Source organism: Octodon degus, unplaced genomic scaffold, assembly GCF_000260255.1.
Source record: "Octodon degus isolate 3935 unplaced genomic scaffold, OctDeg1.0 scaffold00121, whole genome shotgun sequence".
In the NCBI taxonomy this organism is placed as follows: domain Eukaryota; kingdom Metazoa; phylum Chordata; class Mammalia; order Rodentia; family Octodontidae; genus Octodon; species Octodon degus.
The window spans coordinates 3,996,588-4,008,990 of record NW_004524697.1 but is presented as its reverse complement, the minus strand read 5'-3'; the positions used below and the strand labels follow the sequence as shown (position 1 = coordinate 4,008,990).

General features: G+C 38.6%; 1 protein-coding gene across 2 annotated transcripts in view; it reads left to right on the top strand.

Moving 5' to 3' along the window:
* Positions 1–12,403, top strand: part of Galnt7 (polypeptide N-acetylgalactosaminyltransferase 7) — a 171,458-nt gene that overhangs the window by 819 nt on the left and 158,236 nt on the right. The window lies entirely within an intron of this gene.

Below are 12,403 nucleotides of genomic sequence, written 5' to 3'. Positions count from 1 at the left end.
GGCCTCGCCCCGGACCGGCCGACCGCTCGCTTCCGCCGACCAGGGAGGGGCGCCCGCCTGCACCCGGCGCCGGGGAAGCCCCTTTCCCCGGCTGCGCGCGGTGCTGCCCCGGGGACCGGCCGGTTCGTTTCCCGGGCCGCGGCGGCCGGAGAACTAACTTGTGTCGGCGCCCGGACGCGGAGCTCCGCTGGGACGCATCCGTCATCCGCCCAGGCGCGAGTGTTAAGCGTTGACACTCCCCGGCTTTGGAGGGTTTAGTCGGGCGCCTCGGAGCTTTAGTTACCGTGAGCTGCAGCTGCTGCGGCTGCGACACGGACCCTGCAGTTGACCGGGCGAACCGGCCTCGTCCGCCGGCCAGACCCACTGCCCCTGGGGTTGACTGTGCCGGCCCCTCCTTGTTTCTGAGCCTGGACCACTCCCCACCCCTAGGCCGTCCGCTGGTGGAGGGGGAAGCGTCAGGGTTTCAGTGTCTTGGAGAGGCTGGAGACCCCGGGGGAGTCTGTAGTAAAGAGCTTATTGCAGATGTGGTTAGCATTGCATCTGTGTGATCTTTATTAACTCCTGAAAAGTTAATATCAGGAAGTTGATGAAGAGGCTTGTGGCATCTTTTCAACAGTGACAATCCTAGGAGGAGGTCCAGGGAGGAGTTCTTGGCTGTCACAAGTTAACCTGTACCTTTCAGTATATAAAAATGTACTGTGGTAGAATCCATTTGTAATAACTAGAGTGGATTCTTAACTCAGTCCACTAAATTCATGCCAAAAAAGACCAAATTTTCCTTTTCAGGGTGTTTGCAGCTTTAAACATTTCAGACCTCATGGAATGATGAAGACCTTTTAATAATTTTTTTTCCGCAAGATTTATTGACAAAGGGAAATGGGATATTGTGGTTGTTTAAAAATACTTGTTTTAGAACATCAGGTGGTCTTTTACATAGTTCTAAAGATGTTTGCTCCATTTTCTGGAAGAGAAATTGAAAATGACAAAACTAGCCCTATTCAGGAATGCCAATAGGGGTAATGTGGTTGCTTGGTTGTTTTGTGACAGGTTCTCACTGTGTAGCCCAGGTAGGCCTCCAGTTCACAGCCAGTCCTCTGCCTTGGCATCCTGAGTGGTGGGATTACAGGTGTACATCAGCATTCCTGGCTCTGATGGATTATAAAGAGGTAGTAGAATTGGAATATCATGCCACCTCAAGACAATTAAAATATTTTATTAGTGCTTATTTGTAATAAGCTTTGTTGTCCTAGTAACTGTTAGGTGGTAATACCTTAATTCGATGAAATTTATTTGATACTTTGTCAGCAGATCCAGTATAAATTCTGTCACTTGCCAAAAATAAACTTTTAAGATTTACCAACATAACTAATGTTTAAAAATGTATAAAGAGAGCAAAAATCTTTTTATTAGCTTTTCAGGCCAAAAGTAACCTAAGCAATATAAAGTGTAGCATGTAAATTCTGAGTGCAAAAAAGGAACTACTTTTTCCTTTTAATAAAAGCTAACCTAAAAACTTCTGAGATCCAGCCTAGAAATCTCCTTTAGGGGAGATTCTGACCAGATACTCCGATGGTAACTCCTGAGTTTCCCCTCCGTTGTTCGTTTTTTTTGGTTGTGGTTACGCGGTTTCATCCATTATGAGAATCCTGCTTCTCTTAGATGCGGATCCACCCTTGAACTTTTTTGGATCCCTCTAAATGGCCTGAGATAGACTAGCGCAATCCAGTTTACCAAATGTAGGTTTCACCTCTACCCCAGGAAGTTTGAAACCAAAAATCTCTGTCCATCTGTGGCACTGTTTCTCCTGCACTGAGTATTCCAGACTATAAAGTCTCTGACACCCTGGTCCTTCTTTACCTGGACTGTTTTAGGTCTGCCCATCTGTGAAATACGTTTCTTGCCTCTGAGGCTCTCTACCTTTTCTTGAGGTGAATGATGTGAAAAATGACCATACTGTTCCACTCAGATTTTGTTATGTGATTTTGTTCATTGTCTTGTCCGAACACTTTTGCATGCCTGTTGTGTGGCAAGTATGGTTTTAGTTGTTAAGGAAACACTCCTTATGCTTAACCTGAAGGACTTTGCAGTCTCATGAGAGCGATACACATTAATCAAGTTTACACAAATATATAAATAAAAATTGGGCTATGGTCTGTGAAGGAAAACCATGGGGATGGGGAGAAAATGGAGGTATGTACTTGATCATAAAATCCTCACCAGAAGAGCTGACTTGAGCTGAAATCTGAAAACCTGAAGAAGCAAATTTGTTGTTTTGGAAGTGGAAAAGTAGCATATACACAGGTCCTCAGGCAGGGGGAGACAGGAGGATGAAGGATGGACTGGAAGAAGACTAATGGAACAGGAGAGAGAGAGAGGGGGAAAGGCAGTGCAAAGGCAGGAACGGGTACTCTAGCCAGCTGAGGGTTTAGATCTTAACAGCAGTGGGAAGCCATTGAAGGAGTTTTACTAGGAGAGGCATAATCATATTTGTGTTTTGAAAAGGCCACTCCAGTTGCCTGCAAGAAATACATACTAACTTGGTGAGTGGTAACATCTTAAATTTGTTATAACTAGATAGTAGCAGACCTTTGAAGGTTATAGTAGTTCTAATATGGTATAAATGTTACAGTGGTTCAGGTGACACCTGCCGTTTTTTTTTTTTTTTTTTTTTTGGTTTGGCCTGGTAGTGGAGAAGAATGTAAATGGATTTAAATAGTGATCGAATATGGGATGTCCAGTATGGTAGATTATTCATTATGTTATGAAAAGTTAGGAAAGTAACATTAATAGATCCTTTTGTGCTTAGGGTTAATGAGAAGGCTTTATGAAGGCTTTTTCTTCTGGATATCTTAAGGTCACTTTTAAAAGACAGTCTGTTTAGACTTACAAAGTACAGAAAATCCTTAAATTATGTGTATCTCAGACTGAACACTATTTTCCCCCAGGTCTTATCCCTGTGAGAATATTTAAAGTTCAGTTCTAAGCTCTGAAAATAAAGGCTTGTAATGGAAACTTTGATGAATCTTTTGTTTCACTGTTCCTGTGAAAACATTCAGTACTGCTGAGATGCATGTATAATCCGGTGGTCCTCTATGCACGCGCTACTTTGGCCTATGCATTGATGCCAGCTAGGTTCAGGGCGTACATGACAAGGCTAATTTGGCAACTGCTGCTAGGCCAAGAAGTTTTATGCGATAAGCAAGCTGACAGGTTTGGAATGAACATAGCTTTAATGAGGAATAGTGGCTGGCTGACAGTGTTCTCACAGCCAAGTTCCAGCTTCTGAAAGTCATTTTGATGATTGGCTGTAACTTGAAAATTCTCTTGACCATGAGTTTCTTGAGTGTTTCTCACATTTGTTTCAAATAGAAACTTCATTTGTAGATTAGGGATGGAGCTGTCACTTAGCAAGAGTGTAATGTCTCAAGTGGTCATTGTCCTCTAGTGCTCTGGCCTATCTGCTTCAGTATGATTCTTGTTTGCTGGGTCCCAGCCTCCCATCTCAGCCCTCACAGATTCAGCAGCAGCAGCGTCATCATCAGAACTCTTAAGAGTTAGATCGCTAACTCTAAGAAATTTGATTTTATAGATCTCTTGAACTTAATGCAAACTTTTGTGGACGTGCACTTTTGTTCTGGGTGGAAAATCAGAAGCTTTCCTGTTTCCTAGTGATTCCTGTAAATTTAAGGCTTCGACTGTCGGCTGGGCCCTTCAGCGGCAGTTAGTGTGTCTGCCTCGTGGGGCAGCTCTTCTTTTCTCTCTGGTGCTGCATGTGCAGAAAGCAGGCATTAAAATTCTTTATCAAACATAAGGAACATTTATTTATGCTCAAGACCCCATTGGTCTAGACCCTGATAATATTGGGCAGATTCCTAAGAATTTTTTTTTTTTTTTGTATTTTAGGGAAGGGTCTACAGGGTGTTCAGGGCCTCACTACAAGATGGGACTCGTAGAGATCCACCTGTTTCCAGCCTCCCAAGAGTTGGGATTACAGGTGCCCAACACCACGCCCAGTCTCTATTGCTGTCTCAGCCCCAGGGGTAGGGCCAGCACAGCAGGCCAGCTCCCGCACCTGCTTGCAGACGCTTTAATCTGCTGAGCTATTTGGCCAGCCAGAATTTCTGTATTTATACTGTAAGTTTGCCCTTTACTATGTTAGTGTACTCTCTCCAGTGACCTAAGTAAGGTTGGCTTTTGGCGTTCCCTAATATTCCCTCCTCAGTAGAAAATAGTGAGACTATCTAATACAAAAAAATCCCTGCTCTCAAGGCTCACTTTTTACTGCAGAGCAGGCACGGGCTGTTCTTTAATCCAGTAGTGATATAAAGGGATAATACGAGAACTATCACAAGGATATGTTTCATAGTTAAACCAATGGGTGAAGGTTTAAAAAAGCCATTCCAGGAGAGCACTATTGTTAATAAAGCGAATATGACAAATACTGAACAGCACTTAAATTTGGATTATTATTTTGTTGCTTATTTGGCTGTGTGGAATTGGAGAGAAGCTGAGGAGTACAGTTTGACTTTTGGTGTATATCGCATTAGATCCATCGGTAGTAAATTGAAGAAAGGGAAAGGAATGCCTGTGAATGCAAAGAAAAATTTTAGCTGTTAACCATCTGTAGACAATATTTGTAAATTCTAACATCCGTTATAAAAGAACAAGATTTGAATAGCTGTTGGGTGCAGGAAAATGATTGTGGTTATTCAGATTCACACTAAGTGATGGCCTTCATTCATATTTTGAATTCAGATTCTTAGTCTTGAGGGCTGAATATATAAACTCACAGGAGAAAAACAGCGCAAAGGTTATGAAAAGAAAAAGATTTTGTACTTAATTTTGTACTTAATTTAATGCAAAGTGGAAGAAGATATAAAATTAGATGATGGAATTTTTTAAAATGTGGACAGGGTTTTTTTTTGGCAAGAATTGAAAAGTATATTGACATTACAAGCATGGCATTCATTTACTCAACAAATATTTCAAAATGACTGGAGTATTTACTAAGTGCCATCTACTGCTGTAGGTATCAGAGATAGTGTAGAGGAAGTGCGAAGTTTTCACACATTAAAAGTGTCATTCAAGACCTGAGTTTATAGCCACACAGCAGGTGCCCATAATAATAGCAATTTTCTATTGCTTAGCCTTTTCATACCTCCCAACCCCCAACCTTACATTTGCTCAAAATAATGTGTTGAAGGCTTTCTTCAGTGAGGCACTGGGCTACAAAAATATCTCGGACAGACTCTGATCCCTTTTCTTAAGAGAGAAGCTGTGTTAAGTTAGTCATAAAAAGGCTCTTCTAGAGCTGTAGGAGGTGGATACCCAGAGGGAAAACACAAAAAGAGCATTTGGCTTGACATGGAGTATCAGCAGAACTTGGCCAGGTAGAAGTGCAAGGAAGAACATTCTAGACTAAAGGAATGCGGTGAAACCAGAAGTTGAGTTTTACAGGTGAAGAGTGATGGAATAAGGCTGGACAAGTAAGTTTGGGTTGCATTTTAAAGGGAAATAAATGGTAGGCTACTAAACTGTTGTTTTAATTTGGTAGTTAGAGAAACTTTTTGGACACCTGAAGTGAGACTGAGGAAATAGTGACATTAATTTGCTTAAGTCCTTTTCAGTCAGTCATCTACTCAGCAAATACTTTGAATATGTATGGACTATCTCCTAAGTACTCTCCATTGCTTTAGGTAGTAGAGATTCTATGGTTTAGTAAATAATAAGACCAATAATAGCATATATATTAAATTTTTACTTTGAGCCAGGTAAATGTTCTACCTGTATTATGTTGTTTGAGTGTAACCCTAACCCTCTAGTGGAAATCTGATCTGATCCCTACTTTGTAGATGAGGCTGCTGAGGTTTGGCAAGGTCGAATCTGTCTAGGGTCCTTCATTCTGTAAGCAGTAGAGCAAGGATTCAGTTTCGGGTGCTTTAACTTTAGAGCTGTGTTTTGGTCTTGCACTGTAGATTTTAGCATAGACAAATTCAGAGGGAGTACAATACAGGAGGCGTGTGTTCAATAGCAGGGTAAGCTCAGATAAACACTGTGAGGAGCCTTTGCTGTAAATCTGAGGGAAGAGCATTCCAAGCAAAAGGAACAGGAACTGTAAACTCCTGAAGGTTAGAGTAAGGTTGGAATGTTTGAAAAAACAGGACAGTGTGGCTGGGGTATGGTCAGTTTTTAGAATATAGTGCTTCATGAGCTGAAAGATGTAGTTGAAGGACTCAGGTGGTGAAAAGTGTAGGACGTGTGGGCTTTTGTTAGGGTGAGTCTTTGTTTTAGTATATATTCATGGGCCCTTACGTATAATTATCCTTTCACTCTCAAAGTGTTCTGAGTTGTATGGTACTTTGCATGACCACCTCGTGTATAGTACATGGTCCTAAATAAATCAAATGTGTGATAATCTTTTTTTTTTTTGGACACAGGTTTGTGGGCCATATTAGCAGATAAACAATTGCATTGGGTAAGACATAATTATATTAGCTAGATCCGTAGGAAACTGGGATTGTCGAGAAAGCAGCATGGACTGGTTTAGTGGGACTGGGTGCCATCAGAGAGCTTATCTTAGACAGAGGGCTTATCTTAGAAAAAGACATGCTGGAGACGTGAGGACAGAGGATCAGTGTGTACTAAAGCATAAAAGACCAGGCTGTCCTTTAGATTCTGTGGCTGGAGACTGGGGAAGGGGGAAATGGAAGAGAAGACCCTAAAAAGAAAGGTGGAATGTGAGCTGTAAAGACTTTGAATGCTCTGAATGGTCAGAGCTTCATTATAGAGAAAAATCTGGAAGGCGAGTGCAGGCTGGAGTTCAGTGAATGTGGTACTACATACACTGGATACTATCAGGGTGCGTGTTAGACATTTTTCGTGCACAGTCTGAAACCCAATGCTTTTTAAAGTTGCAGCTAAAATATCAGTAATATTTGAAATTTGGAAAAAAATTACCCTGGGAATATTAGGCAATTTTTAGTTTTTAACAATTACTTTGGTTGATAGATGTTTTAAAAAGAAACAAAGTAGCAAAACCATATGCTCAGCATTACAGTAATCTTAGTTTTTAAACAGGAGGTATGTTGTTTAGTTTAGCACCATGAACCTGAAAGCAGTATTGAGTAATGTGCACCACAGCTACCCAGGACTTACATCTTCTTTGGAGAAGAAAGAACTTTCACTTACTTCATTTGTTAAGAACCCTGAATATTTAAAAAGTGATAGATTCTCTCATTTCTGCTCCATTGCAAATTCCCTTCTGGGCTCCCCAGCCTCCGTAGCACTTTCAAATGTTGCTCCTGAGAAGCATTTAAACATGCCAGCAGGGAGAGCTGATTCAGTTCACTGAATGCAAGAGCGGGTACACTGAAACTTGAGAAAAATTAACTTTGCATTATCTAATTATGTTTATAGGATTGCTGTAGAGCAGCTTGGTCTCCCAAATCTAGAAGGTATAATTAACTGCAGTATTATATCAATACCAACTAGTTTGCTAATAGCCTTCTAAGCAAAGCAATTGGAATTTGTTATTACCAAGAATATGTTAAACTGGATGAATTAAAATTAAATCATATACTATTGGGAACCATTCTGTATGAGAGTGGAACAGATGACCTAATCATTTTTTCATCTATAACTTTTATTGATGCTCTGAGTTTAGGAATATGTTTGGGCTTCAAGAGGCATAGGACTCTTCAATAGCAAACTTACATCCTCAGTGATGATTTGGTTTAGTTGTAATTTTAACATTTGTGGATCCTTTATAAGATTGTGTAATAATATGCCTTCATGCTTGAATATTGAGTTACTCAATGTGATATTCACTGGTAATGTGTGTACCTTATATAAGAACTTGGTATTATTTAAATAGACATTAACTGAGGAGCTGCCTCAATTTTGTGTATGTATGTTTTCTTTGGTCATTCAGGCCAGAAGGTTAAGCGTGTAGCACTTCTATATATTAAACTGTTCCTCTTCTCCTTTGACTTTGGATTTTCCTTTTTATAAAACCTCTAAAACAAAACACTACTGTAAGGTTTGCAAGTAGGTCTTACAGCTCAGATGCCCAGGTCTTTCTTCACTTGAATCTGTTGATTTAACACAAATTTATTGCTCTTGTTGAAGTGAAATAGCAGTCTCTGCCACTCAATGTACTGTAGCGATACTTGTGAACAGTTTTACAGAATTTTAAGAATTAACATTGTAGAGAAGTGATGACAACATCGGTACAGTGTCTGTATACTTCTGAGAGGATTTCTAATGTCTGTAATTTATAATATTCCTTAGGCTTAATAAAGAGTAGTAAGAAACAGTTGTACATTGCAAAATAGGGTTCTAAGTGATGAGTTTTAGAGTATTATAGAAGTTCTTTACTTGTTAGCATTCACTGTTCTACTTTAAACTGTTAATAAATTTTATTGAGAAATAGCAATGAGACAGTTTCAAAACAGGTTAGTAGGACAGTTACAATAATTAATACATTACATATTGTTTTCTTCATAGTAGTTGTTCATAGTATAAGATGCAGACATGATATCCTGTCCAAACACTATTAGTACAAAACTTTCTTATTGAATCAAGAGAAAGTAGCTGTATATCTATCCTATTTTTATACTTTAAACTTTTTATTCTACTGAATTTGAAGTAAATATTTTGTGTACATTTGTAGTAAATGTACATATACATTTTTATTTTATTGAGGCAAGAGGATTGCTGTTAGTTCAAGGCCAGCCTGGCCTATATAAGTAAGTTCAAAGCCACCCTGCACTACATAGTGAGACCCTGCCTCAAACAAACAAACAAATTGGAAATTCTGATCACTTGAAATATATAATTGCATTTTAATGTTTAAGCAAAAGATTGCTATGATTGCAAAGATAATACAATCTTAATGTACAACTCAGCTGATTTTGCCAGAATATACCAAAGATATCGTGGTAGAGATGTTCAGATACAATATACAATATGGAAAGCAGGAAGCATGTTAGGGAATTCTGATTTTATTTAGAGCTATAGTTTGTTGTGTAAATGTTTCAAATGACTAGGGAACAACCTAGTGCGGTTGAGTCAGAAATTTAATTTGCTTCATTGTTTAGTTCTGCTATGAAAAATAGCCACTCATGAGGGAAACTATTGACTAGAAAATCCCCTGCACAGCATATTGGGATGTGTGGAATTCTTTGTCCAGAGTAGTCCCTGTAGCTGTGAGATTGCAGGTGTACTTAGGGTAGTCATTGCAAAACTTGCCTTAAGCATTTTCTAAAATATTTGTCTTATGAGATATAAGGTTTAATTCTACTTAGTTGGGACAACTTAAATAGCCCTATCCCTGATAAAATTTTTTTCTGACAATTTAGTATTTTGCCATGCAATTCTTATTGGACAGTTGACTACTGTGCTTCCTAAAATATAACTAATCCTACAGAATTAATCTTTTAATCACAAACACAGCAAAGTGTATCATGTAAGTGTTAGTGTTCATTTCTTTTATAGTCTTCATAAAGTTTTATGTCTTTTCTTTTGAAAGAAAGCTTACTGTTCAAAGGTCTGCATATTCTTGCTGGGATGATTTAAAATGAATGAAAAAATCCATTAGATTTATGACAAATATGTTCTCAATTATGATATGGAAAAAAATGACTACAAAATGCTTTTAAAGTAATGGAAGAGAAATGACTGAAATTTTATTACTTTATATATGCAGATATTTCTACCAGGATAGATCTTTAGTTTTTTAAATTTAAACATCACTGTCAAGATTGGAAAATCTGCCAGGCACATTCTTGTAATCCTGGGAGGTCCAGGAGGCTGAGGCAAGAGGATTGCTGTGAGTTGAAGGCCAGCCTGGCCTATATAAGCAAGTTCAAAGCCACCTTGCACTACATAGTGAGACCCTGCCTCAAACAAATATGCAAAAAAAAAAAATTGGAAATTCTGATCACTTGAAATATATAATTGCATTTTAACGTTAAAACAAAAGATTTCTAGAATAGAGGAATATAGGCGTGCAGGCTGCGTTAGCTGTTGCTCCCGGTATGATGACCTCAGAGGAAATTCTAAGTCCAGTATCTGTCAAAATAGGCTGGAGGAGAATATTTTTATTTTGGTGGACAACTAAAATAAATTTGCTTGTAGTCCAGGGAGATTGTGGACTAAAATACTTTTAGCAAATAATTCTCTAAAATTCTTCATTCCAAAAAGGTGCTAAAAGAGGATGACTTCCAAATGCTTTTGTATTGTTAATTTAAAGAAAAACATTTTCTGTATGAATTATGATAACTCCTACTCTTGTAGCTAACATTTAGACTGTAAACCATGACACATGTAACGCTTGTATCTTAAAATAAATGTAGGATACATGAAAGCACAGTAAAAATTTGAAGAGTGGTATCAACTTGTGAACATAAATGCCAAAAATAAGAGCCCCTAATACCATTCCTTTTCCCAAGTCCTGCTGTTTCTTTAGCTTAAGAATTGCAAGTATCCTGTGAAGTATTGGTCAAAACATATTTACAATATGGTCATGTTCGTGTATTTTTCCCAGTGTCATATTTGAAAATGAAGAGGTCGTTTTATTTTCTGTTTATTACTATCATAGGAGTGACACCAGCTACTCACGTTTAATATGCCTGTCCTTGTGACTAAATTGAGGAAATACCCAGTCTAATGAAGAGTTTCATGGTGGTACAATCATATTAAAAGAGACAGTTACCATCCTTGACCTTGTTAAACTACCTGTTAAGCAAGTAGTATGTGTTTTGAGACAGGGTTTTGTTAAATAGCCAGATTGCCTGGGCTGTGGCAATTTAGCAAAAACCTTGTCTCAAAATTAGAAAGGGTGAGGGGGAGAGAGAGAGAGAAAGGCAGGCCAGCCAGGGGTGTAGCCAGGTGTAAAGGCCTCTGGCTCACCAGCCTCCCCAGCAAAAGGCACCTTCCCCCAAAGTCAGTGCTATATTCTGTTGGCCATAAAACAAATATAAAATCAAACCCTGCCTTTAGATATAGCATGGTTCCTCTGAGTGAGGATTCCATCAGTTAATTATAATTCTTAAAACACACATGCAGAGAAGTTGGATTTTTCTGAATATACTGATTCTTTTTTTTTTTGAAATGGTTCTATTTAATTAAAGATAACCGAACCTTGTAACTCTTGTGATGAGACAGTGCTAATGAGAAAATGAAATTTCACTTCTCAAATTAGAGATAATGAGCCTTTTTTAAAGTTTGTGCTCTGCATGATCTCTCTGCCTGCGTGCTCACGTACACACACACATACACCCCAGTTCCCTTCACATGCCTCACTCAAGAACAACAACACAGTTTTCAAAGGCTGCATCTATCACCTGTGAAATACCACAGATCTTGACAGGGATGAATGATGGAAGGTAAAAGCTGTGGACGGGCAGAAAGAGTGACTGGGAGTTGGCTTTCTTGCACAAGACTCCTGTCAAAAGACTGCGAATTTTCATGGGTTGTTAGGGGTTTAATTTGAAACTTCCTTAGATATGCAGTGATGAAAATCAAATTTAAATTACACAGTAGAGCATCTTCCTTATAATGTTAAAAAAAAAAAAAAGTGACTTAGAATAGTATGCTGGAAATTGAAATACTAGTTTCTTGAAAGTTGATTACTAGGATGTAATGGTTGTGTCCAGCCCACTACCTGTGTCAGCTGACTGTACACTTTGGTCCATTATAACTCTTTTTAAGTGGTAATAAAGATCAGAAAATATACAGTGCCTATTCTGATTCATTTCTGGTGCTTCATATAGTGATCTACTTATTTTCAAAATCCATGAACCAGGACAGATATAGGTGTCATCATTTAGTCATTTAGGATATCACATGTGCATTTAAAATATTGGTGGTAGATAATGGATATCCCCAAAACTACTGTGGTTTAATTAGTTTGGAGTGAAACAGAGTCTGCTGTTACCATTTAGTTTGCTTACTAGCCGTGGAAATCACCATGTCTTTCCTCAGCAAACTTGGGTTGGTTAAATTTTCTTCTTGCCTTGTGAAAGTGTGTAGCAACAAGAACACTCTTCAAATATGTGTACAGAGTAAATGATGAACCAAGTGGCACCGGCAATCTGGAGAGGACAGTATCCCTCAGGTGTTTAGAGCGAAGATCAGTGCCTGGGGAAAAAAGAAAAGGAAAAGTAGAAAAGTTCATTTGGGTAACTAGAAGCCAGAGTATTTTTATGGTTTGGTTATTATAGCTACTCCATTATGAAAAATCCTTGATTTTATTCAGAGTAGAGGTACTGTTTTTATGATTTTATAATACTCCTTAAATACTTCCTGTCTCAGGCAGAACAGTGAATTAAAATGTATTGGGATAAAAATAAATAAAAGTATTTTGCCCCAGCAATGGAAAAACTGTAAAAAAAAAAAAAAA